Source organism: Epinephelus fuscoguttatus, linkage group LG23 (assembly GCF_011397635.1).
Source record: "Epinephelus fuscoguttatus linkage group LG23, E.fuscoguttatus.final_Chr_v1".
Taxonomy (NCBI): domain Eukaryota; kingdom Metazoa; phylum Chordata; class Actinopteri; order Perciformes; family Serranidae; genus Epinephelus; species Epinephelus fuscoguttatus.
The window spans coordinates 2,183,674-2,211,615 of NC_064774.1; the positions used below are offsets into that span (position 1 = coordinate 2,183,674).

Consider the following 27,942-nt stretch of genomic DNA (forward strand, 5'->3'; position numbering starts at 1 on the left):
AGTGTCCAGCTGTCTGTCTATGAAGAGTGACTGGTCCATGGATAAACCTCCAGACTTCAGTAATGAACCTGGACCCTCAGACACAAAGTAAGAGACTGTTTCTACTGTAAACTGACCTGAAGACAAAACTGCTTTTCTTTTTTTGTTTTTATTTATATTTATAGTGTGGGTATTTGGACAGGCCCTAACTTCCGTGCCCCCATACAGATAAACATCAACCCTTTGCCTTAAGGCTCAGCTCCCTCTTCATCACAACTGTCTGGCGCTGCACCTGCATCACTGCACGCAGCACCAAAGTGCCTGAGGTCCATTTTACCCTCATTGGTGAACAAGACCCAGAAACACTTGAACTCCTTCACTTTGGACAGTAACTCTCTCGTATGGGTCGGAGAACTTGTTGTGATGTTACCTGTGGTCTTTACAAGGACTAATAATATGTGTCAAACATTTGTTGTTTCCACAGACAGAAAGCAGAGTCTCCAGTATCCAGCTGTCTGTCTTTGAAGAGTGACCGGTCCAAATTTAAGCCTCCATTGTTCAGTAATGAACCTGGACCCTCAGACACAAAGTAAGAGACTGCTTCTACTGTAAACTGACCTGAAGACAAAACTATGTTTCTTTTTTTGTTTTTATTTTCATTTTTCAAAGAACTCTAATTTTTGGGCAGGGGGGTATTCCATCAACGTAGCTAAGAATATCCAGACTAAGGTGTAATCTTGAAGTTTGACTAAACGCCAACCCGTTCCATCAAGTGAAATCAGCTGGCTCCAACTGACGATAATTCAAGCCTCAACTCATGCACGCGCCCAGGGAAAATAAAAAGCCCACGCTAGTCGAGTGCCGAAAATGTCAAAAAGCAAAGGAAAGGAGAGAGCGGAGACTTTTTCTGCAGCGGAGCAAACGCTCCTTATGGAAGTGTATGAGGACTATATGAGAGAAAAGGCAATACTGCAGCGATTAATAAAGCAAGGCAGGTGGCGTGGCAGAATATTGCCGACAGGCTTAATGCGCAAGTGACAAAGAAAATTCAGCATTTCAGCATAATACAATGTTCTATAAATCCTGCATCAAAGGGACAAAATATATGTAGATAAGAACACCTGTTAAATCTATCAATTCAAGTCTGCCTAATGAAATTCACCAAATGTGTAAATTAATATTAGTGACAGACTATTTATCACATTTATCTACTGATTCCTATGTACATTTCAGATGATGCATTTAATCAGACTATTTTATGTCAATCATGGCATTTATCACATAATTGATTGTAGATTATAACATTTCCAAAATGATCAGTTTATAGGAAATAATCACGTTACATTTATCTATTGATTGTAGAAAATTCCATTTAGCAAATCCATCAGTTCAGTGGAGATGAGGAAAACTATGAAGTGAATGCAGGTGATAGTGAATCAATTATCTATTTCTCATCATTTGGGAGTCAACTGTGAGCTCTGTCCCTGATTATATCAAAATAAGGAAAATCCCCTTAAATGTATGGAATGTGCTGTAGGATGAGGAGCAGACAGACCACAATGGTGTGTGTCCCTTTTTAATGTGGTTGTTTTGTGTCATGGTTAATTCATAAGTATAAAAGATAACCATATGTTAATGTGAACAAATCAAGCCCTATGCATGATGTATGGTGATGCTAGAAATAATCAAAATGAATAGAAAATACACCCTTTTTACCTCTCTGCAAACAGCTGCCTTACTTAGCCTCTCAGCATCACCAACACTATCCAGGAAAGAACTAGCAAAGAACCTCAGTGCAGTACAGACTGACTGCACAGTGGTCAGAGACTGGCTGCAGCGTGTGACCGTTATAATGTGTGTTCCAGCAAACTGCATAGACACACTATGCTCTGCCTGCTGAACCGGTACCTCTCCCACAGATAGGAGTCCGTCTGTATCAGTGGGCTGGTCCTGTCCTGGAAGACCCTTGGGTCTAGTGGTGGTTGGAAGGCCCTCTGTACAATGTGGGCCGCCTCATCAACAGGATCCTCGATGAAGGGGCATGCCATTATTTCCTAATTTACTCTCTCTTGCTCTGTCTCTGTGTCTCTCTGGGTGTGTCCCTCTCCTTCTCTGGCCGTTGTCAGTTGACCTTAATTGGCTGTGAATTTGCTAGCCAATTGGAAACACAGTGGGGTGGGGGTCGGAGAGCAATCACATATTCATGTAAATCTTTTTTTAATGCCTCAGTTTCATTTTATTATAGTTTTGTTTTTATTAAATTGATTATGGCTTTACTGTTGTAAGTGTTTTTTTTAATTATCTTATTTTTTATTCAATTTTAATTTGTTTTTTAATAGTTTTTTTTTATTAATTATGTTATATATTTTATAATCTACATATTACTTTATCATTACATGACAGTTGTGAGTGTGTAAAAGCTCTGGCAGAACTGTCTTTTAGGTGTCTGTTCTTGTCTATTGAACATTTTTTGATCATAGATGGAGCTAATCCTCACCTTTATCCTGCTACAGACCAGGATTGCCCGGCAGCATAAGTTACCATGGTTACTAGGCTGAGATTCAGGTTAACCACCTTGATGGAACGGAGTTGTGGCTCAGTTTGATGGAATGGAAACCTGAGTTTAGCTTGATGTATCAGGCTTAGCCAGAACCATGGTTTCCATGGTTACCGATGTGAGGCTAATCTTAGCCACTTTGATTGAACAGAACTCTGGCTCACATTAGCCAGACTTGGCCATTTAAGACTGGATTTGCCTTTAGCCTGCTGATGGAATACCCCCCAGGACTTTTGTTTCATAATTCCACATTTATTTCCAGCTCTCTTAATATCCATTTCTGATATTCAAATGAATGGGGGTGGTCAACTCAGAGTCAGACCAAAGTTTCTGTTAAGTTTGACCAGTGTGTTGATTAAATGCTATTACACCTCCTAGCTACTAGGTGTCAGGGGTGGTTCCTATTAGACTAAAAAGTAGTGTTATGGTAGCAGGAGGAAGAGCACTATTAATTCAGGAAAACAACATGTATGAGGATGCATGATCTACCCAGTTCACAAATTAAAGTTCTTGATGTGAACTAAACAAGGACTATTTATTTATGGGAGACAATAAACAAAACATGGTACCAGTAGCTTGGAGTCTAGTTATATGGAGCACTGAATTTGGTGGTATACTGTTCAGACCACTAATGAAACAAGAATGAGCTAACTAGAGCACCCTGTGGTCCCTCTGCCTCACTCCACACCGCTAAGAGACTAAGTTAACTGGGAGGAGAGCAGATGTCAGATCCAGAGACGGATCCTCAGTCAGCAGCCATAGCAACTCAAATTCAGACAAAATCTGAGCTTTTGAGATAACCACACCCCCATTGATTTGAATATAGAGTGAGAGATATAGAGTTTTAGCACTCCTGGTTCCCTCGTCTTGAAGTCAGTGGTTTTTTAATGGGTGTTTGTTTAGATGTCTGAAATAAGGTCTGTGGTCAACACAAGTTAAAGGGACAAGGGTGACGCTTAGGCCCAATCCCATTTCTACCCCTTAAATCTTCCACTTGGTATTGAGTGCCCTCGTTTGCGAGATAACCCTTGATGAGGGAAGAGAGAAATATTAGGGTAGAAATCTTTCCCTAAGAAATGAGACACCACTTCATGCAAATCGGCGTGGCTGACGTGCAGGCGCACGTCACGCGTAGTAGCGACGCAAGATACCGTTTGTCATTCAGGTTTGAAATGCCGGCTCCAGCGCTTATGTTGTGGCGTGTGCTATGTTTATTCCTGTCTGATGAATCAACGGAGAAGAAATGCTGAAAACAGGAGGCGCCTACGACATCCTTGATGGACTTGGGCTCATCCTACTCTCCAGTGTGCTATGTGTGAGCTCAGTCCTGCGTGTTCTTTAATGAAGCAATAGGAGAAGATGTTCGGTCTCAGTTAATGTAGTTTATTAAGCAGTAAAGGAATAAAATTACAGAGCTCTGGGTCTCAACTTCACGTCCTTGACGAACAACAAAGGTGTGTCAGTTCACAAAGTCTGACCTCCTGTCCTTTCCCTGACCCAGTATATTTGAGCGTAACAGAGTGTCATTGTGCACGCAAGGCGTTGTCCTCTTCTCATTGGCAGTTCCACTTCCTCCTTCACCACACCACGCCCCTGCCTCGTGTTAATCTGACTCCTTCCCGCTGGCGGTGGGGGCGTGGTTCCTGTTTTGAAAGACAAGAGAACAACACAACTCCCTACACGTGCTGTACCTTACTATCTGTACATCACTTTCTATTCTTTTTACCATATATGAAACTAATTATCTAAGCATTGCGGTATGTGCTCCTCTTCCTCTCCTGTACTTCTCCACTTCTGCAAAGCAAACACATTCAGATCAGCTGAAATCATCTCAGTATTCTCATTGTTCACATATCTAAAATTTATATAGTGAAACACAACTGATAGTAAAACACATAAAATCATTCTATTCCCAACATCCTCTAGTTCTGATTGATTTTATTTGGATAAGTTGATTTGTTTAAATATTTTGATGCTGTGTTTAACGGATGAGTTTACGTTAGTCCAACCATCTTTTGTTTTTATAGCCTACATTCCGATCGTACAGTAACAAATTGTAGTTTGCAAGGTGTTCTGGGAAATTTCATCTTCCACTTCGTTGAAAGTGTGGGTTGGGGGACTCCCTTGGAATCAAGAGTGGGTTTTAAGTGTTGGAAACCACTTCCACTACCTCAGTTCTGTTTTGGGACACCACTAGCCTAAACGTGAACGCGCACAACCAAGTGCAAGTGGGTATTTCTAGAGGAAGTGTGGGTATTGGGACAGGCCCTAACTTTCATGCCCCCCGTACAGATAAAGGTCAACCCTTTGCCTTAAGGCTCAGCTCCCTTTTCATCACAACTGTCTGGCACTGCACCTGCATCACTGCACGCAGCACCAAAGTGTCTGTCCATCTCACGCTCCATTTTAACCTCATTGGTGAACAAGACCCAGAAACACTTGAACTCCTTCACTTTGGGCAGTAACTCTCTCGTATGGGTCGGAGGACTTGTTGTGATGTTACCTCTGGTCTTTACAAGGACTAATAATATGTGTCAAACATTTACCTCTGGTCTTTACAAGGACTAATAATATGTGTCAAACATTTGTTGTTTCCACAGACAGAGAGCAGAGTCTCCAGTACCCAGCTGTCTGTCTTTGAAGAGTGACCGGTCCAAATTTAGTCCTCCATTGTTCAGTAATGAACCTGGACCCTCAGCCACAAAGTAAGAGACTGTTTCTACTGTAAACTGACCTGAAGACAAAACTATGTTTCTTTTTTTGTTTTTATTTTCATTTTTCAAAGACCTCTAATTTTTGGGCAGGACTTTTGTTTCATAATTCCACATTTATTTCCAGCTCTCTTAATATCCATTTCTGATATTCAGATGAATGGGGCGTGGTCAACTCAGAGTCAGACCAAAGTTTGACCAGTAGCTTGGAGTCTAGCTATATGGAGCACTGGATTTGGTGATATACTGTTCAGACCACTGATGAAACAAGAATGAGCGAACTAGAGCGCCCTGTGGTCCCTCTGCCTCACTCCACACGCTAAGAGACTAAGTTAACTGGGAGGAGAGCAGACGTCAGATCCAGAGACAGGTCCTCAGTCAGCAGCCATAGCAAGCCCGTTTCCACCGCAGGAACTTCGGGGTAATTTTACGGGGCCGGGGCTGTTGGTGCGTGTCTCCACCACAGGAACCACCCCCGAAGGACAGAGTTCTGGAACTTTTACGGGGGTTAAACAAGTCCCTGTCTCGGAGTAGGTACTCAGAACGGCCCTGAAACTCCTGGCTGGGGCTTGGGGATTGCTTGGTGCTGATTGGATATACTCAAGGCGGGATGTAACGATTTGTAATTAATAACATGGTTATCGTAGATTAGCTGGGCTAACAGTTAGCTGTTAGCGGTGTCTGTAATAACTCAATAAACGGTCTGTGAAAAAAAAAAAAATTCCAGCGGATATCTTAGTTACAACATGATTGAGCTAGCAAAGCAGTTTTGTGTTGCTATGTGTGGTATTTATTCAGTTTTGGGAAATCACGATGTCTAGAAAGCATCAGCTGACAGGGACAGCTAACAGCAGCAGCAAAGCTAACATCAGGACGTCATCTGTTAAAAGCCTCCCGTTGTCGGATACGACATGAAACTACTCCAGTTAGCTCAATCATGTTGTAACTAAGACATCCGCTGGAAAAAAATATTTTTTTCACGGACTGTGACCGAAGTTATTACAGACACCGCTAATGGCTAACAGCATCCCTACGCCACTACGTCGCCCCGGTCAAAATGGTCGCGCAATGATTACGTCACATCCAGAGCCCGGTAATTTTACAGGAACCTTCCTCCCACTCCGCTCTCTCAGTGGAGACATGGCGGTTGAGAGGGCTGAGCGAGAGGACGTTCCTGTAGTAGTTCCTGGCCCCCAAATAGTACCAGGAACTTCTTCAGTGGAAACGTGCCTAGCAACTCAAATTCAGACAAAATCTGAGCTTTTGAGATAACCACACCTCCACTGATTTGAATATAGAGTACTCCAGGAGTGAGTCCTAGCACTCCTGGTTCCCTAAATCTTGAAGTCTGTGGTTTTTTAATGGGTGTTTGGTTAGATGTTTGAAATAAGGTCTGTGGTCAACAGAAGTTAAAGATACTTTCATGTTTTGCTCTTTGGAATAAAATATGTCAGTTAAAAGTGTATCTTCTGTTGCTAACAAGTGGCTAAATGAGACTACAGAAAATCATCGTGCCGAACACGACTTTACAGCCTCATTGTGGTAGCGACTTTAAGTCATGTGACCAAAGTGTTTATAGTCAAAGGTAAGCTTTTTACTAAGGTGATTATATTTTGGCTTCAAAAATATGTGTGTGTGTGTGTCTGTGTCTGTGTGTGTGCCTATGCAGGGACGAAACTTTGATTTCAGAGGTGTGGGGGCACAACTGGCTTGAGTCCTGGGGGGGTGTCCCTCAGTGTAATTTCGAGTTAAACTAAAGCTTGAATTAATGAATATCTGCCCTGCACCTCAAAGCAATATGAAGTTCAAAATATGTATAAAACTACTGCCTAGAGGCTTTTTAAATACAAAGTTGTCATAGACAGAAGTTTCACAGACACCTTTTTAAAGTTACTTTTACTGTAATTAATAGTTCAGTTAATTACAGGTACAGTTCAGGCCATCAAATCAATTGAGAAATTTTGCGTAGAAACAATAAAGATTGTGCAATAAAGCAAAATGTGGAAAGTGAACAGTAAAAGTCCTATTAAGTAAGTAAGAAATATGAAAAAAATAAACTTTTAAAATAAAAGTAAAACTCTTATGTCCCGGTACAGCACCCCCTTTAGTTCCCTGCATTTTCTAGTTCAAGTAGTTTTCTATAATTGTATTACTTTTCAGTTCATTGTGTGCATTTGTTTATCTATGTACAAACATACGATTTGTCATGTCACTGTGCTTTTCTCATCATGTTAAGTGAAGAGTGGGCAGTGTACCACCATCATGATTCATCACCTCCATTTCTTTTTGCTCACAAAATGGAATGGAAGTGAAAAGGTAACAGGGTAATAAGCCACATCATTTAGTTTAATGGCATGAAGACAGAAAGTGACACAACACTAAACATATCAACATCAAGATGTATTTTACATTTTAGTCAAATATGACCACACAGATGTGCAAAATTAATCAAATATTTTTAAGCCTTCTCCCTGTGCTACCTATTGCAATACAGACAAAAACATTTTAGAGTATAAATAAGAGTAGTTCTGAAATAGCTGTGAAAATTATTCTGAGAGTCATTCTTATCCTATAGACATTTCCTTAGCCAGTTACAATTTCTCCTTACCTGTGAAGCCTTGGGCTGATAATTGGTGCTGCTGTCAGATCCCTGTCCTGATACCTGCCTGGTTTCTCCCTGTCCCTCTTCTATCTATTGCAATAATATGTATAATAAATGTGCAAAGCAAAATTCATAAATAGAATTAGGAATAGTAGTGGTGACAGCTGTGGAAATTATTCGCACAGTCACTTTTATGCTATAGATATTTTCTCTCAGCCAGTTATAGGGTTGGGATCCGGATCCGGTTCTTTTTTGGACCCGGGTCCAAAGTTCGATTCGTAACCGGTTCCATCACATTTGGAGTAACAGTTCCTGCAAACAGTTCCTAGATTGTAAAAAAAAAACGTCACATGCATTTCCATTAGAGTGCGGCACGGGCCGCATATTTCTGTCCGAGCCCGACCGAGCCAGACATTATTTAATTAATAAAGCACTGAGTTTGTGTCACACAGTTGTTATGGTTATAGCCAGGCTATTTAACAGGCCAGGCGTGCGCCGTGGGTGCTCCAGCGGAGAGGGAGACCTCCGTGTTTGAGACGGGAGCAGGCAGCGGGAGGTCCGAGCCGGCTTCCAGCAAGAGGAGAGGGAAAAATATAACAAAATAAGATAAAATAGGAGACACCTGTCTCCCTCTTATATTTTATTTTCAGCGTTTAATCAAGGCAGAGGCTGGCGGCAGGAGGTCCGCTTCCAGCGAGGAGAGAGGTAGAAACAAACAGCCAATGTGTGTGTGTGTTCTGTTCAGGTGTTGTCACGTAAATAACAGTGCCTAAGCATGAATGCATATAAGTATTTTTTATTACATTGCTGTGGTTAATTTGAGGTAATAGTGTTACTGTAGAAATCAGAGAATCACTTTTTGTTGTTATATATTCTCAGGGAGATGATACAAGCTCTAAATCTGAAATACACCACACACAAATGTGTATTTTCATCTAATTGTACTGTGCAACATTTACGGCCTATTTCCACCAGATGCGTGTTGGTTGCGTCTCCGCTCCGGCATGGCAGTGGAGCCGATAGGATTCAGTTCTAGTCAATGTGTGCGTTTCCACCGGCTGCGGCTGTGCTGCGTTCCGGCTCCGTCTCAGCTGCGGCACTCCGGAGCCCTCCGCAACAGATATGCAGGACATCTATTTTTGCCGGACGCTGGAGCACAACGCAGCAATTTAGCACAGAGCAGATCGTGCGGGGCAGGAAGTCGTGCACAGAAACAAAATAAAACATCTGGTTAATTTTCAAAATAAAATACACAGTGTTCACGGCGGATAATATCTCCCTGCGCTTCAACTTGAAATCTACATAATGGTCAGAGGCAGGACTGAAGTCAACAGGTCAGAGGTTTTCAGACGTCATTTCAACCCGTGAACACCATGGACGAGGAGATATTAATCATGGCAGTGCACGAGATGTTTTCCGGCGGAGCTGCACCGCACCGCACAGCAAACGCGCCCAGCTGGTGGGTATTGACGGATGGCGGAGCACGCAGCGGATAACCAGCTCTGCCGTTCTGCAACAGACACGCATCCAGTGGAAATCTGGCGTTAGAATAATGTTTTTGTATTTGTATGATTGCATTTGTGTTTATTATATACTTGTTTAGGTATAGCAAGTATAATGAATATAATGTAGGAATTGGTACAGAATCGGACCGTTAAGAAGGAATCGTTAAAATGATAACGAGTCCGAACCCTAGCCAGTTATAATCTCTCCTTACCTGTGAAGATCCTGCATGATCATCCTTGCTGGCCTCTGGTCCACTGTATCCTCCCTGACCCTGCTCTTTACATTGTGACAATAAAGATTAAAAAAAATATGTGCAAAGCAATAGTGAGCACAAATTCTTATTAAGGAGGAGTGGGTTTATTCCTAGTATGAAACTAGCTAGCAAGTGATTTAACATAGGTAACAATAACATTAGTATTCTTGTTAACTAGCTGAACTTGATATATTGGCATCTATTAATTAGTCATCATTTAGCTAACATTATCTTCATGCAAAAGCACTACTCAACTTACATGGTTTGTTTGGAAGAAACTGTGCAAGGTGTTTTGCTTCTTGCTGGCTGGTTTGCTGAAAATAGTTAACACAGCAGCACTGTCCAGCAGCACGTCTCCTCTGTGACTGATTCAAATCACAACAGGACAGCATAGGCGTTTCTCAATACTCAAGTTCAGCAGTTCGGACTTGTGGACTTGGCAAGTTCAAACTTCCCAAGAACGGGAGAATGGGAGGACGGGAGTACAGTCATTTCTGCTTTTGGAACAGCAGCAAACTTGATGATGTCACCACCTCCGCTCGCCTTGGCTGTTGTACTGTGTTGTATACATGCATTTAGAGTAAAACAATATAAACACAGCCCTGCGGCTTTTCATAGACACTGTAAGAAATTAATATGTATATGTTTTTAACGTTTCAACATACATATATGTAACTGACACACAAAAACATATAAATAGCCAAAATATTTTCATAAAATATCTCATAAAACCTTTTCCCCACAGCTGGCTTCTGATTATAATCAAAAGTCAAGTGCGGGGAAAGTTTGTGGAGAGTTGTGAGCATTGGCGAGTTGGAAATCAAAAATCAATAATTGACATGGATAATTGACATTGGTGCAGTTATTGCAGCAGGATTTCTGTACCTGGAGGATGGGGATGAGATGTGCTATGCTTGCATTTCTCTGTTGTTTGATATGTTTGTCCAGTTGTGGACAAAGTACCTAGAAAAAGTAGAAATATCACAACAAAGAACAAAAACTTGAGTAAAAGTATCTGGGTATTGTCAGCAGAATGTAGGACTACTTCAGATGAAGAGTTCAAAGTGCTCATGATGCAGAGTGACCCAATGTCAAGTGTTGTGATCATCATATACATGAATATGTATTGAGTATTAATTGATCAACGTAGGCTTCATGTGAGCAGCATTTAAACACCTGATTTAACACCTGTCACTGGTGCACTAGTCTGATCTTTAACAACACACAGCAACTTGTAAACATGAAACAACATATAAAACAAACTATCTGAAAAGTAACTATAGCTATCAAATAAATGTAGCTTGAGTAGAATGTACAGTATTTCCCTCTAAGTAAATGGAAATACCCAAAGTACATCAGATTTGTACTGAAGTACAGTAGCTACTTGAGTAAATATACTTAGTTACTGTCCATCACTGCATTTGTCTCATCATTATGCTTTCTGTCTACATGTTTATGGAGACTTGACAGTTTACTTGGTGCACCTAGAAAAAACAACAGCAGTTTAATATTCAGTCTGACATTTTATTGAAGTGTTGAGTTGTAGATTGTGGTGCTGTTGAACTGTACTGGATTACACTGACAGCAGTTTGTCATTTAGTCTGTCCTCACCAATATAAATGGATCACACAGGTCAGATGTGAAGAGGAAAAGTTTATTCAGACATCAGGTATACAATTCATATCAGATAATCAATATTTAAAATGCTGTTGAATAAATACTACAATAAAGACAATTAATCTTTAAATACAATAAATAAATTACAATAAATTATTAAAATCATTATTGAATGGTAAAAACATATGAAAAAGCAAAAGAATACAAAGAACAACAATAATATAAGAATATATCTTACACTGAGACTGAATGTTGCCCATTAGACATACCACTAAGGAATTACATTTCATATTTAACCACTACAGAGATATCAGCCACGAGTTTCAAAAGGACTACCCGAGAGAGGCTGCTCTCAGTGGGACACACGTTTATTATGTATGAGCGCTGACACCGCTGTCATCTAGTGGACCTCAGTCACATTCAGCTGGGCTCTATATTAAAACATCGACCACGGGTCTGACGTTTAAACTACGCATGAAAACACTACGTTCTGTGACAAAACAACAGTCACATATCGGTAATTAAGGCTTGCAATTGTGCGCCCTCACTCACCATTTCCAGTGGCTGTTTGCGAAATGCATCCTGGGATACCTAGCTGTCTAAGTCCACACAAGTCTGCTCCGATGCATCCCTGGTGAAATGGGTGTGGCGAGAACACATCCGGGAATTTGGACTGAACTTGGCTAGATGTGAGCTTTGAATTGGAACAGTACTTGGGCTGTGACTGATGACGCGTCACAAGAACACAAGTCCGCACATGAACGCATATTGAGAAACGGCTCACCACCTACTCATGGTGCGTTTAAAGACAGCTAGGAAAAACACGTTACCACATATTAAAAACGAATTGAACGGTTGTAACGGCTGTAAAAAGTGCAGGGGACGGAGGGCACAGATACGGGAAGTGTGGGGGACATGTTCAGTAATGAACTGGACCCTCTGTTGAAAACAATGGGGGTGTTTTTGGCCTCTTAAAAGCTGTCTCTCAGTGGACCAAAAATTTACTCAAGAGGTTTTCATCATTTTAACTGCCAGTGGTTACGTGTGAATAAAGCAAATAATTTTCAGCACAGTTTGCAGGACGAGATCTAAATAATGTGTTCATCTCCACAGAGAGAAGAAGAGGAGTCATGTTTCTGTGGAGGAGCAGCCGTCCTGCTGTAGTTTGTGTCAGGACGTCCTGAAGGATCCAGTCTCTACCAGCTGTGGACACTGGTTCTGCAGACAGTGCATCAGCTCATACTGGGACCAGTCTGCTTCATCAGGAGACTCCTCCTGTCCCCAGTGTGGAGAAAGATCCAGAACAAGAGCTGGACTGCAGACAGCCAGTCAGACCAGCACTGTACAAAGTAAGACTGTACATCTGTCTGCTGATGTCATCATGTCTGAAAACAGGATTCTTCTTGGTTTATTTGTGTTGTAAAGTGTAGACATGAAAGATTTTATCAAACTAATGTATAAAACCTTCATTTGTTTGTGTTACTTGTTTTAATGTTGGTCATGAAAATAATCAGAGTCCAGATTTATTTCTTTAGTCTGACATGTTTCCTTCTCTTTCAGCAGACAGTGGTCTGCAGGAGGTTTTAGATGAACATAAGATCAGTCTGAGGAGGAGATGTGAACGTGTGACTGAAGGAAGTGATGAAACAGGAAGTGAAACCCTCCTCAACAGGATCTACACTGAGCTCTACATCACAGAGGGACAGAGTGAAGAGGTTAATACCCAACATGAGGTGAAGCAGCTTGAGAGAGCTTCTAAGATGAAGACCCTCCATGAAACTCCAATCAAGTGTCAACACATCTTTAAAGCCTTACCTGAGCAACAGAAACACATCAGAGTGGTTCTGACCAACGGCGTCGCTGGCGTTGGAAAAACCTTCACAGTGCAGAAGTTCACTCTGGACTGGGCCGAGGGTTTGGAAAACCAAGATGTCAGTGTGGTGATTCTGCTTTCGTTCAGGGAGCTGAACTTGATCAGAGATGAGAAGTTGAGTCTTCTCACTCTGCTCTGTGTTCCATCCAACATTACAGAAGGTCACAGCAGAGGAGCTCGCTGTCTGTAAAGTTCTGTTCATCTTTGACGGCCTGGATGAAAGCAGACTGTCTCTGGATTTCCACAACAATGAGGTTGTGACTGATGTCACACAGAAGTCATCAGTCAACGTGCTGTTGACAAACCTCATCAAGGGGAAGCTGCTTCCCTCGGCTCTGGTCTGGATAACTTCCCGACCTGCAGCAGCCAATCAGATCCCTCCTGCATGTGTTGACAGGGTAACAGAAGTACGAGGCTTCACTGACGCCCAGAAGGAGGAGTACTTCAGGAGGAGAGTCAGTGATGAAGAGCGGTCCAGCAGAATCATCTCACACATGAAGACATCCAGGAGCCTCCACATCATGTGTCTAATCCCAGTCTTCTGCTGGATCACTGCTACAGTTCTGGATCACATGTTGACTACAGAGCAGAGAGGAGAGCTGCCCAAGACCCTGACTGACCTGTACTCACACTTCCTGCTGGTTCAGACAAAGAGGAAGAAGCACAAGTATGATGACGGTCCTGAGACCAGTCCACAGGAGCTGACGGAGGCTGACAGGGACGTTCTTCTGAAGCTGGGGAGGCTGGCGTTTGAACATCTGGAGAAAGGAAACATCATGTTCTACCAAGAAGACCTGGAGCGCTGTGGTCTTGATGTCACAGAGGCCTCGGTGTACTCAGGAGTTTGTACAGAGATCTTCAAAAGAGAGTGTGTGATCTTCCAGAAAACAGTCTACTGCTTCGTTCATCTGAGCGTTCAGGAGTTTCTGGCTGCAGTCTACCTGTTCCACTGTTTCACCAACAGGAACACAAAGGTACTGGAGGACTTCCTGGGGACAGACGAGGATAATTACAGATCCCTGGATGTCTTCTTACAGAGAGCCATGAAGAAATCCCTCCAAAGTAAAAATGGTCACCTGGATCTGTTTGTCCGCTTCCTTCATGGCCTCTCTCTGGAGTCCAACCAGAGACTGTTAGGAGGCCTTTTGGGTCAGACAGACAACAGTCCAGAAATCATCCAGAGAGCCATCAACAACCTGAAGAAGATGAACACAAACAAGATCTCTCCTGACAGAAGCATCAACATCTTCCACTGTCTGCTGGAGATAAACGACCTCTCAATACATCAGGAGATCCAAGAGTTCCTGAAGTCAGAGAACAGATCAGAGAAGGAACTCTCAGAGATCCACTGCTCAGCTCTGGCCTACATGCTGCAGATGTCAGAGGAGGTTCTGGATGAGTTGGACCTGAACAAATACAACACAACAAGGGAGGGACAACGGAGACTGATTCCAGCTGTGAGGAACTGCAGAAAGGCTGGGTAAGTCCAGATGTGATTAACATCATAAAACATTGTAGATTAGTAGTTTAATTCTTCAAATATACACACTATGAAATTGTTATTATTCATTAAATGTTCAAATGATGTGTCTGTTGTATTTTGTCACAGATGTTCTTGAGCTGTTTCAAATGCTGTGAGTGCAAAACATGTAGATGTTTCAGTTGGTTGTGTTTATAGCTGTTGAGTTAATGAACACAGTTTTTCTATTGATTTCTAATCATTGTTCCAGTTGACAGTTTTTCAGCTTTATGTGATGGAGGCGCCATGTGAACCTGATAAAACAAATGATGGACTTCAGAGGTTGTTGTTGAGGTTTTATCACAGCAGCATTTCATCACAGTATGGCAGTATTTGATGGTTCTGAGTGAAAGCAGTAAAGTTATTACTCCATAAACAGATTGTGTAAGGTGTTTTATAGAATCAGACATGCAGATAATACCTGAGTTTATTCACCACTATGCTTAAACATTTAAAATAAGATCTGTATCATTTGCCAAAGGAGATTTCTGAAGTCCTAAAACTGCTTTTATCCAGTTGTTGCTATCTCTTTTTTCATGCCTCGGTGCCGGCGACAGTCGTGGCCAGAGGCATCATGTTTTTGGGTTGTCAGTCTGTCCACGACATCTCAAGAACACCTTGAGAGGATTTCTTTAAATTTGTCACAAACGTCCAGTTGGACTTAAGAATGAACTGATTAGATTTCGGTGGTCAAAGGTCAAGATCACTGTGACCTCACAAAATATGTTTTTGGCCATAACTCAAGAATTCATTCACTAATTATGACAAAACTTCACACTAATGTCTAACAGGATAAAATAATGAAGTGATGAGATTTTATATCCAAAAGGTCAAAGGTCACCTTCACTGTGACATCATCATGTTCTGCATAAAACACTTCTCTGGTCATTATTAAAGGTCATATCTCAGGAACAGAAGGGGAGACATTTGGTCAGAGACTGAGTTGGTGACACTGATCTTGAAACTGTGCTGATTGTATAGATCTTCTGTGCTGTCGGGTTGAAGATGTGTGTGCCTGTGTTTTAGAATAAGTAGCTTCTTTGCAGCAACATCCATATTTGAATCATTGTCTACTGTCATGGACACATATGAGTCTGGACAGACATGGATGTAAACTGTAAGTGTAACTTGACTGGTGAAGCATACGACCACGAGGCAGTAATTCTGGTCATGAATCAGCATTTAATTAGTTTGAATTCTCTGTGTTCTTTTTTTATTCTTAACTATTTTCAGTCCATCAAAACAGGATATTTCAAACTGTTTTATCATCAAATCCATAAAGTAAATATAAAGTGTCTCTTTGACAATAACAGATTTTGTAATATATGTGTCATGTCAGATTTAGATTGAGTGGACTCTCAGAGACTGACTGTGAAGTCGTGGCCTCAGCTCTGAAGTCCAACCCCTCCCATCTGAGAGAGCTGGACCTGAGCTACAACTACGACCTGCAGGATTCAGGAGTGAAGCAGCTGTGTGCTGGACTGGAGAGTCCAAACTGTAGACTGGAGACTCTGAGGTCAGTTCACTTGCTTATGTAGGTGTTTGTTTGTTTGTTTTTGGATATATATAATATAAATCCTTGACTGAGGTTATAAAGCTTTCAGTGTTTTCAGAAATGTTGTGTCTTTCCAAATGGCTGAACAGTTGGTTATGAAAGGCAGAGAAATGATGATTTAGAACATTTAGACACCATCAAGTTTGAGATTTATCCAAACAGAATTTAAGATTCCTGAGGTTCTGAGGTTTCTTTGTTTTCATGTTAACGTTACATAATCATTTGAAGTCACAGACCTTTAGACTGCAACAATAAGGTCACTGTGACCTCACAAAATATGTTTTTGGCCATAACTCAAGAATTCATATGCTAATGATGATAAAACTTCACACTAATGTCTAACAGGATAAAATAATCAATGATGACATTTTATTCCAAAAGGTCAAAGGTCAACTTCACTGTGACATCATCATGTTCTGCATAAAACACTTCTCTGGTCATTATTAAACGTCATATCTCAGGAACAGAAGGGGAGACATTTGGTCAGAGACTGAGTTGGTGACACTGATCTTGGGTGTCCACCTTGAAATGATGTTGATTGTATAGATCTTCTGTGCTGTCGGGGGACAATGGATGTGAAGTATCCATGTTTTTACAGACATGGATGTAATAAGAAACTTGACTGGTGCACAGAGGCATACATGTTATTATAACAGACTCTGAAGATTAATTCCAGCACTTTCGTAAATGTTCTATATAAGTCAAGCACTTTGATATGTCCTATGTTAATGTCATCTGTTTAAAGCCCTGTGTAGACAGCAAGCATCTCAGACGTTTTGTTATCTTAGCCGCCATCTTGCCTGTAAGGAAGTCAGGAGGGACAACTCCAGCGGTCACAGCTGAGCAGCATGTGTTGTTGTCTAGAGTCACAGCTGTAATGCAGTCGCCTGGCAGAGGTCTGCACTCTACTGAGTGCACTTTGTAGTTGATGTCTGTAATCATTCCTTCTGTCCATACTGTCTGTGAAGCAGTCCCTTTATAACCTGACTCCAGTGTTACCAGATGGAGGACAAAATCCACAGTCTTGTTCTGTGTCAAAGTTCAGTTTAAACTAATATGAGGCTTCAGACGTCTGAGTTACAGTCAGTATTTAGTGTTTGACAGTGTTTTTCTTGTTGAGCTGCAGAGGAGGAACAGTAACTCAAAGAGGGAGTTTGGTGCTAAACAGTCTGTAACTTTGGTCCACACCCTCTTGATTTGGATAACTCAGACTGCTGAAGCTTCATATTAGTTTCATCTGAACTTATGAAGACATTTCTTACAGTGTAGCTGAGTTAAGAAGAGACCACTTCACACTCAGTATGGACAGGAGGAATATTTACTGCCACCAATAACTCTTTTAATGTGCATGTGGCTGTTGAACAACTTGAACAAATGTGTCCCTCTCCTTTTTATTCCATATACAAATACAGTATGAAGGTCATGTAAGAAATGAATGAATGAACAGTTTTTAGTCCAACGTGTCTGATTTGATATTGATCCTCTAAATACAGACTTGACTGAGATGTGTGTGTGTGTGCATGTGTGTGTGCGTGTGTGTGTGGTAGAGAGATAGAGTGTGTTATTAGTTACTGTTAATGTCACTTGTTATGCTTCTGTGCATTGACAGCTCTTCCTTATTCTGTTTCTGCATTATGTGATGTTCCTCTGTCAGATATGTGACTACTTTGTTTTATTATTTCAAATGTGACACTAAAAACATTGCTACTTTTACTACAGTAATTTGCACCTGTTTAGAAATGTGTCATCACCAATAGCTAAAACAAAAAAGTTTCCAATAGGTTGCCTGCTGCTGAAAATGTCTGGGCCATCAACATTTTCCTGTTGTGCATCCTGTTGGGATCAGCACAATAACACAATGACAAAGTCACTCTACTCAGTTTAGGGCAAAGCTCATTGATCAGGACATAGTAATGTTGAGCTACACATTTAACACCTGAACACATCTGATTGTTTTATTAATGATTTTTATCTACATCATTTATTCTTTATTCAGACTGTGGAGCTGCAGTTTGTCAGAGATCAGCTGTGTTTCTCTGGCCTCAGCTCTGAAGTCCAACTCCTCCCATCTGAGAGAGCTGAAGCTGAGTGACAACTACAAGCTGCAGGATTCAGGAGTGAAGCAGCTGTGTGATTTTCTGGAGAGTCCACACTGTAAACTGGAGACTCTGAGGTCAGACACCATTTTTTACTCCTGTGCTGAGATTATTATGATGTGAAAGTTGTGTTGACACTAAACTGCAGACATCAGGCTGATATTATACTGATCCACAATGAAGTCTATTTGTCTTGTTCAGTGGTTTAATCCATTGACTGTGACAGAGCAATGTGGAGCTAAAACCTTAAAGATAAACTCAGCAGGATCTTCCTTAAAAACAGTGTATAGACTCATACAGAAATAATCCCTCAATCATCACTTATGAGCCACTCTCAGTGTGTGGTGGTGTATTTATCTGCAGAGACTCTGCCCTCTGCCTGTGTTTTCTTACTTTCTTCTTATTTTTCTGTGTTTGCGAAGTTTCTGGGCGTGTACCCCCACAGCGCTCAGGTGAGCTCAGGGCTTTATAAAAAGGTTGGGACCAGATGCCAGACTGTAAGCAGCAGGAATCAAAGAGATACAACACCTGAAAACACAAATATAGTGAGAAGAAATGCCAAACAAGAATGAATCTGGGGTCGGCTTTTACTTTCACTTTCACTGGCAAGTGTGTTTACAAAGTGTAAGCAACAATCCTGCATAGTATAACTTTAATTGAAGTAGACAAACTGAGTTGAAAATTCACTCCTAACCTTTAAAGCAGGCCTATTCAGTTGGCGGCCTGCAGGCTATATCAGGACCAGAAGCAACCTCAGAGTGGCTGGGTAGGGATTGGTGTGGAGACTCTGTATTAAACAGCCCGGGGCAAAATGAATCAAGACTGTAGTACTAATAAGCTCCGCTGTTATCGTCTCTTTCACTGTTACTGTGTAAAGTTTTGGTTTCATGTATCATCATGCTGCAGACTCAATAAAACCTTGAGCAGTAAAAAGCCAGTGCTTTATCAATACACGTGTTCAGCATGTAGAAAGACATATTTCAATCTGCTCTGTCCCTCATTCACTGCCGTTATGGTTTACAATCACATTTTACACAAGCACATCACACTAGTGGGACCAATAGCAAATAGTTAAAGCAAACTAAAATGAAAGCTGTCTGTATGTAGTCTGTTTAACTTAGTTTGTCACTTCTATTAAAATGTACCTGAGACAGCCTACCTGTGGACAGTGAGTGTCCTCAGTAGAGGTGGGACAGAGAGCAGGATGAATGACTGATACTGATGTCTGTTCTTCATGCTTATCATGCTTCATGTCAGGAGTAATATTTATTTTATTGACATGTTAGGTTTGTTTCCAGTGAGATATTATTGAGTTTATATAGTGACTTTGTTGTTGTAAACATGACTGTTGCTGCCATAGACTGTATAAAACTATATCCTGTGTATTTTCATAAACACTTGACCTTAAAGCTAAACGTCAGGAAGTGTGTGTGTGTGTGTGTGTGTGTGTGTGTGTGTGGTAGAGAGATAGAGTGTGTTATTAGTTACTGTTAATGTCACTTGTTATGCTTCTGTGCATTGACAGCTCTTCTTTATTCTGTTTCTGCATTATGTGATGTTCCTCTGTCAGATATGTGACTACTTTGTGTTATTATTTCAAATGTGACACTAAAAACATTGCTACTTTTACTACAGTAATTTGCACCTGTGTAGAAATGTGTCATCACCAATAGCTAAAACAAAAAAGTTTCCTATAGGTTGCCTGCTGCTGAAAATGTCTGGCCCATCAACATTTTCTGGTTTAAAATCCGGCCCAGTTGAATTTGTAATTGAACAGCCCTGCTTTAAAGACTTGATTTCAACTTAAATTTACCCTCATGATTCTTTAAATAAGTGATTTGTGTTTGGCTGCACAACATGAGTTAGTGATGATGGAGCCACTGGTGGAGCTGGCAGAGTTTAAGAGGTGAAGTCACTACATCTTTATTGAAGTAGCAGCACGTTGTCAATGATATTTATGAGAGCTGTTTTTCACTTTTTGTATTTTCCAGTCTTTAACCTGCATCCTGTTGGGATCAGCACAATAACACAATGACAAAGTCACTCTACTCAGTTTAGGGCAAAGCTCATTGATCAGGACATAGTAATGTTGAGCTACACATTTAACACCTGAACACATCTGATTGTTTTATTAATGATTTTTATCTACATCATTTATTCTTCATTCAGACTGAGTTACTGCAGTTTGTCAGAGATCAGCTGTGTTTCATTGGCCTCAGCTCTGAAGTTCAACCCTTCCCATCTGAGAGAGCTGGACCTGAGTAACAACAAGCTGGAGGATTCAGGGGTGAAACAGCTGTGTGGTTTTCTGGAGAGTCCACACTGTAAACTGGAGACTCTGAGGTCAGACACCATTTTTTACTCCTGTGCTGAGATTATTATGATGTGAAAGTTGTGATGACACTAAACTGCAGACATCAGGCTGATATTATACTGATCCACAATGAAGTCTATTTGTCTTGTTCAGTGGTTTAATCCATTGACTGTTGCAGAGCAATGTGGAGCTAAAACCTTAAAGATAAACTCTGCAGGATCTTTCTTAAAAACAGTGTATAGACTCATACAGAAATAATCCCTCTCAATCATCACTTATGAGCCACTCTCAGTGTGTGGTGGTGTATTTATCTGCAGAGACTCTGCCCTCTGCCTGTGTTAGGTGAGCTCAGGGCTTTATAAAAAGGTGGGGACCAGATGCCAGACTGTAAGCAGCAGGAATCAAAGAGATACAACACCTGAAAACACAAATATAGTGAGAAGAAATGCCAAACAAGAATGAATCTGGGGTTGGCTTTTACTTTCACTGGCAAGTGTGTTTACAAAGTGTAAGCAACAATCCTGCATAGTATAACTTTAATTGAAGTAGAAAAACTGAGTTGAAAATTCACTCCTAACCTTTAAAGCAGGCCTATTCAGTTGGTGGCCTGCAGGCTATATCAGGACCAGAAGCAACCTCAGAGTGGCTGGGTAGGGATTGGTGTGGAGACTCTGTATTAAACAGCCCGGGACAAAATGAATCAAGACTGTAGTACTAATAAGCTCCGCTGTTATCGTCGCTTTCACTGTTACTTTGTAAAGTTTTGGTTTCATGTATCATCATGCTGCAGACTCAATAAAACCTTGAGCAGTAAAAAGCCAGTGCTTTATCAATACATGTGTTCAGCATGTAGAAAGACATATTTCAATCTGCTCTGTCCCTCATTTACCGCTGTTATGGTTTACAGTCACATTTTACACAAGCACATCACACTATTGCGACCAATAGCAAATAGTTAAAGCAAACTAAAATGAAAGCTGTGTGTATGTAGTCTGTTTAACTTAGTTTGTCACTTCTCTTAAAATGTACCTGAGACAGCCTACCTGTGGACAGTGAGTGTCCTCAGTAGAGGTGGGACAGAGAGCAGGATGAATGACTGATACTGATGTCTGTTCTTCATGCTTATATAACGTAACTCAGTGTTGTGATGTCAGGAGTAATATTTATTTTATTGACATGTTAGGTTTGTTTCCAGTGAGATATTATTGAGTTTATATAGTGACTTTGTTGTTGTAAACATGACTGTTGCTGCCATAGACTGTATAAAACTATATCCTGTGTATTTTCATAAACACTTGACCTTAAAGGTAAACGTCAGGAAGTGTGTGTGTGTGTGTGTGTGTGTGTGTGTGTGTGTGCATCCTGTTGGGATCAGCACAATAACACAATGACAAAGTCACTCTACTCAGTTTAGGGCAAAGCTCATTGATCAGGACATAGTAATGTTGAGCTACACATTTAACACCTGAACACATCTGATTGTTTTATTAATGATTTTTATCTACATCATTTATTCTTTATTCAGACTGTGGAGGTGCAGTTTGTCAGAGATCAGCTGTGTTTCTTTGGCCTCAGCTCTTAAGTCCAACCCCTCCCATCTGAGAGAGCTGGACCTGAGAGACAACAACCTGCAGGATTCAGGAGTGAAGCTGCTGTGTGATCTGAAGGAGAGTCCACATTGTAAACTGGAGACTCTGAGGTCAGTAGAGGGTTGGAGTGGGTCCATGCTGGTTTCAGCAGTATTATATTAAACACAGTTAGTATCAGAGCAATGATCCAGTACTTCCTGTAAACCTCAGACCTTTCTTTATACTGGATGTGCTGCATCACTGACTGACAGCTGGTTTATAACTTCTCTTGTCTTCTTCTCTCATCAGCTGGAAGCCAACTATTGTGGATGTGTTGAGAGGATCAGCTGTGTCCTGATGATCCAGAAACGTTGAAGCTGCAGCATCAGTTCTGTGTGCTCTTACCAACATATCTAACAGTGGACAATATTTATGAATCTAAAAAGGATGAAAAATAGAAAAAAAACAAAACAAAACAAAAACAATTATTTATGAAATGGCCAGCAGTAATCCTTTCATTTCACTTTTAATTTATAACTAAAAACTAATTTGACATCACACTTTGACTAGACCTGTGAAGTTTAGTACAAAAATATTCACCTGTCCTCGTTTCACAGGCACTCAATGTCAATAATTTTTCAATACAATTGTACACCACTTTACATTATTTTCAATAATCACTAACTATTCAATGGTAGAAAATTAAAAACTAAAAAAGAATGTGATGTAATTTTGTGCTCACTCTACACACATAGGATTATACTTTATGAAACAACACAAGTCCACTATTTGCTGGCAAAGAATGACACAAGTTCCCTCTTGGATAGCATAGAGCGATAATCACACTCCAGCATGGATGAATTAATGAAATTAGTCAAATTAGTAATACTTATGAGAAAGATATAAAAATCTCTACATAATAGCCTCTTGAACCATGATATGTTTTAATTTTGTAACAAATCATGAAGGCCCAACTTTGGTGAATTTGTTTACTAACTACTTTCAAGGAACACAAAGAAACACACAAACACAAAGGAAAAAAACAACTACAATAGTCATAGAAATAAAATAGCCAGGCTTCAGACTTTTTATCAGACTTTTAGTGGACATCAGAGTGGACATTTAAAACTTGTCAGTCAAAAAGGAAAGCCCTCCTCTTCCTAGGTTTCCCAAGCACTGGATGTCAATCAACTCAATTTTTGAAAGTGACTTTGTGCTGACCTACAACCATAGGATAACAGAATAAATACTAAAAAATCAAAAGAAAGGAAAGTTTTTAAAAGCAGTATTTATAAGAATACACTTCTTTTGTATATTATTACTTTATGAAACAACAGGTCCACAACAAGTCCACTATGTGCTTGCACAGAATGACACAAGTTCCCTCTTGGATAGCATAGAGCGACAATCATACTCCAGCATGGATGAATTAAAAAGTCAAGTCAAATTAACAATACTTATAATACCCTCTTGAACCATGATATGTTTTATTTTTGTAACAAATCATGAAGGCCCAACTTTGGTGAATATCCTTTACTAGCTAATTTCAAGCTTTAGACTATATTAAACTGAAGGGCCATCCAGAGAGCAGCAGAATAATAATCAGAATAAAGAAAACAACTAGTATAACTTTTATCAGACTTTAAGTGGGCATCAGAGTGGTCATATAAAACTTTTCAGTCAAAAGGAAAACCTTCCTCTTCCTACTTTTCACAAGCACTGGATGTCAATTAAGTCATTTTTGAAAGTGACTTTGTGCTTAACGCAAACCTATAGTATAATAGAATAAGTACTTAAATATCTTAAGAAAGTGAGACTTAAAAAAATCTGTTTTTATAGGAATACACTTTTATTTGTATTCGTATGATTGTATTTGTATGAATTGTTTATACATTGAATTTTCTTGAAAATACACATTATGTAGAAATCTTGCATTGCATGAATCTATCTTGAAGAGAAAACTAATCTATTTGGGTATGAATCACAGATCCCATATTGTAGTCAAAAATGTGATATTTACACTAACTTTTCTTAATTGAAGGACTGTGCCAATTAAATTGTGTTGTGCTTGAGTTAATGAAATGGGCACTGAAATATTCAGTGTCTTGATGGAGTTAACCTTAATCCTCTCTCAGAATCAAAACAACAGGATGCAGACCTTTAAAGAAGACTTCATTTATGGAATCTTGTTTTGAAGTTTGACTCTATAACAAAAAAGATAGATTTTATATATTGACTCAAGTCCCCTTTTGCTTGTACAAAATGACACAGGTCCCCGCTTGAATATGATGCAGCGACATACACACTCCTTCATGGATGTGAATAAAGTGTCTGGCTCCTGTGAACAATATTGAAGTTAAAATGAATGATTTAAGATGTAAGATTTGCAGGAAATGTCACCCAAGCCTGCATGACCAAACAAAAAAGATAGATTTTTATGTTTTTAGGTGTTTTGAGGAAATGAAGAGGAGACACACCGAAGGGAGGGATGTATCGATACACTAATACTGCATAGATTTTTTTTTTACGATTCACGTTCATTTTTTTTTTACAGATAAAGGCTGTCTGAAGTGATGCACTCACATCTTACATTAAAGTCTGATGCATGAGTGAATCTTTACACTCTATTGACATTGACTGACAACAGTTACTTCTGATATCTTAGCGTATCTACTACCAAGGACAAGGAAATATTGTTGCAGTCTGTCATTATAAGAAACACAAACTTAATTTTCTAAATTCAGGCACTGTGTCATTTAACTTGTCTTGTGTTTGTGTTATGGTAATGATGAGCATTGAAAGGTTCAGTGTCTGTCATGATGGAGTTAACCATTGTATAGATGGACTGAAGTCCCTCTTTGTTTGAACAAAACGACACAGGTCCACTGTTGATTACTATCGACGATATTCACACTCCCTCATGGATGTAGATCTGAAATATAACAGAGATGATTTTTTTTTTTTTTTAATATATTTTTGGGGCATTTATGCCTTTAATGCACAGGACAGGTAAGTATGAAAAGGGGAGAGAGAGAGGGGATGACATGCAGCAAAGGGGCACAAGCTGGATTTGAACCCGGGCCGCTGCGGCAACAGCCTTGTACATGGGGCGCCTGCTCTACCACTAAGCCACCGACACCCCAACAGAGATGAATTTTATGAACATACTCCAAGTTATCAGATATTTAAGTATATGTGTTTAATACCTAGCTGTCTACAGGTTTGATAGGCTACATTATGCTGTCAGAGAAAATGATATGTTTTGCCATGGGAATATGGAAAATGTTTGGTCTTGTTTGCTATGAGCAAAATTTGCTAAAGTTTTTTTGTAATTAATTAATCAATTAATTGATCATTAATGTTACCAGTGTTCAATTGAGGAAAGTGCTTAAAATTGTCGTTGGAGTTTTTTCACCCTGGGCTTCAGGTTGGAAATTTAAGTCTCCAAACTTTGAAGACTTGGTTGACTTTAAAATGGTACAAATCATGTATGGAGCAGAAAAAAAAAATAAAACAATCAAACAAACAAAAACCAATCACAGTTATTACATGGAAGCTTCAGGCCAAATCTGTCTGTCAAAGTGTCTGTCCAAAAAATTTTATACACAGAAATTTTCTAGTGCATATCCATATTAAATTCATCATTATATATTTGATCCTCACCACTGAGATGAGAAAATATATATACTTAAAATTTAAAACACCATTGTTGTGAGGAACTGAAAACATGTAGAACATTCTGTTTGTTTAAACAAAGGTTTAAAAATAACATGCTGCATAAATATGACAATAGATGATGAGAGAGCAACATTGGCATAGTGAGGGAAAGGGTACAGAAACTGCCAGGATGTATAGTGTCTTTTGTTTGTCATACTTTTCAGTCATGTGACATGTGTGGTGACCTGGAGGGCAAAACAATGGGCCAACATGGCGGCTCAAACTGGAGTCTCCGTAGGCATGCAGCTCAAGCCAGTACAATTTCCTTATGTTTCAAGCCACAAATATTTGAAGAAGGGCTGTGGCATATCATACCATCCATGATAACCCTAGTATAAATTTTACTTCATAAAAGTGTCATCTTCCAATATCACTGATACAGCAATGTGTTCTGCAGTGCACACAGCAACAACACAAGTCCAAACGTGTTTTAAGGCCAAAGCGCTTTGAAGTATACCCATTGTTGAGCATCAAATGAGCAACTGAGAATAAATAATATTTTAGCTAACAAACCTGAAGCCCAAGGTGAAAAGACTCTAACGACCATCATTCACAACAGGAGACCATCCCCCACACCGCAGACAATCCAGGTCTGATACTGATTGTCAGAGATTCAGTGTCACAGAATAGCACCCACCAGTCCATTCACTCATCAGAGGCCGTTTTATGTTCACATTATCAACTGAAATTACAACATGTGTAACTTGAATGATCTGCAAAATGAAAACATAGTAATAATATATATTGACGTAGCATATAAATAACTAAATGCATTTATTGGAGCATGTAAGCTTCAAAAACTAGCTTGAGTACTGATTTTGCAAACTTCTACCTTTATGGATATTTTACAACTACAAGGAGTTTTCAATTGCTTATGAAACAGTCTCAATGTGTTTCTACAGAATCCTGCCTAACAAAGAAAACTCAGGAAAGACTAGATTGTGGATTTGTGCCATTAAACATACCATGTTGTCTCTGGAGGGCAAACAGTGGCAGCTGTCTCTAAAATTAACTATAATTCTTGGATTACTGTTAGATAGCTAACATTAATTAATTAGTACTCCCTTTGCTTTAACACTGAAGAATTTCTTGTCCTTTGACTCCCAAACAGCAGCACAATTGATCCATCCAGGAAAATAATGACTGTCCATACTTTTACGCTTTCATCCTGGCAGCAGTGTAAGTTGAGGGATTTTTGTCCATGCCTTTTTTAAAATTCCATTTAGCTTTTCTATGAAATAAAAATTTATACCAGGGTTATCGTGGATGGTATGATATGCCACTGCCCTTCTTCAAATATTTGTGGCTTGAAACATAAGGAAATTGTACTGGCTTGAGCTGCGTGCCTACGGAGACTCCAGTTTGAGCCGCTATGTTGGCCCATTGTTTTGCCCTCCAGGTCACCACACATGTCACGTGACTGAAAACTATAACAAAAAAAAGACACTATACATCCTGGCAGTTTCTGTACCCTTTCCCTCACTATGCCAATGTTACTCTCTCATCATCTATTGTCATATTTATGCAGCATGTTATTATTTTTTTAAGATATTTTTGGGCTTTTTAGCCTTTAATGTATAGGACAGACAAGTGTGAAGGGGGAGAGAGAAAGGAGTGACACGCAGCAAAGGCCAGAGGCTGGAGTCGAACCCAGACCGCTGTGGCAACAGCCCTGCACATGGGGCGCCTGCTCCACCACCAAGCCACCGGCGCCCATGTAGCATGTTATTTTTAAACCTTTGTTTAAACAAACAGAATGTTCTACATGTTTTCAGTTCCTCATGACAATGGTGTTTTAAATTTTAAGTATATATATTTACTCATCTCAGTGGTGAGGATCAAATATATAATGATGAATTTAATATGGATATGCACTAGAGACTTTCTGTGTATACATTTTTGGACAGACACTTTAGATTTGGCCTGAAGCTTCCATGTAATAACTGTGATTGGTTTTGTTTGTTTGATTGTTTTATTTTTTCTTTTCTGCTCCATACATGATTTGTACCATTTTAAAGTCAACCAAGTCTTCAAAGTTTGGAGACTTAAATTTCCACAGCACCTAGACAATATCT

General features: G+C 39.9%; 1 long non-coding RNA gene and 1 pseudogene across 1 annotated transcript in view; one reads left to right on the forward strand and one right to left on the reverse strand.

The window, feature by feature from the left end:
* LOC125883990 (uncharacterized) overlaps positions 1–14,393 on the reverse strand; it is a 116,959-nt gene extending 102,566 nt beyond the window's left edge. The window contains exon 1 of the long non-coding RNA XR_007448619.1: positions 14,295–14,393. This is a non-coding gene — a long non-coding RNA (uncharacterized LOC125883990). The remainder of the gene's footprint in view (positions 1–14,294) is intronic.
* LOC125883943 (NLR family CARD domain-containing protein 3-like) overlaps positions 1–22,626 on the forward strand; it is a 129,935-nt pseudogene extending 107,309 nt beyond the window's left edge.
* The last annotated feature ends 5,316 nt before the right edge of the window (positions 22,627–27,942 follow it).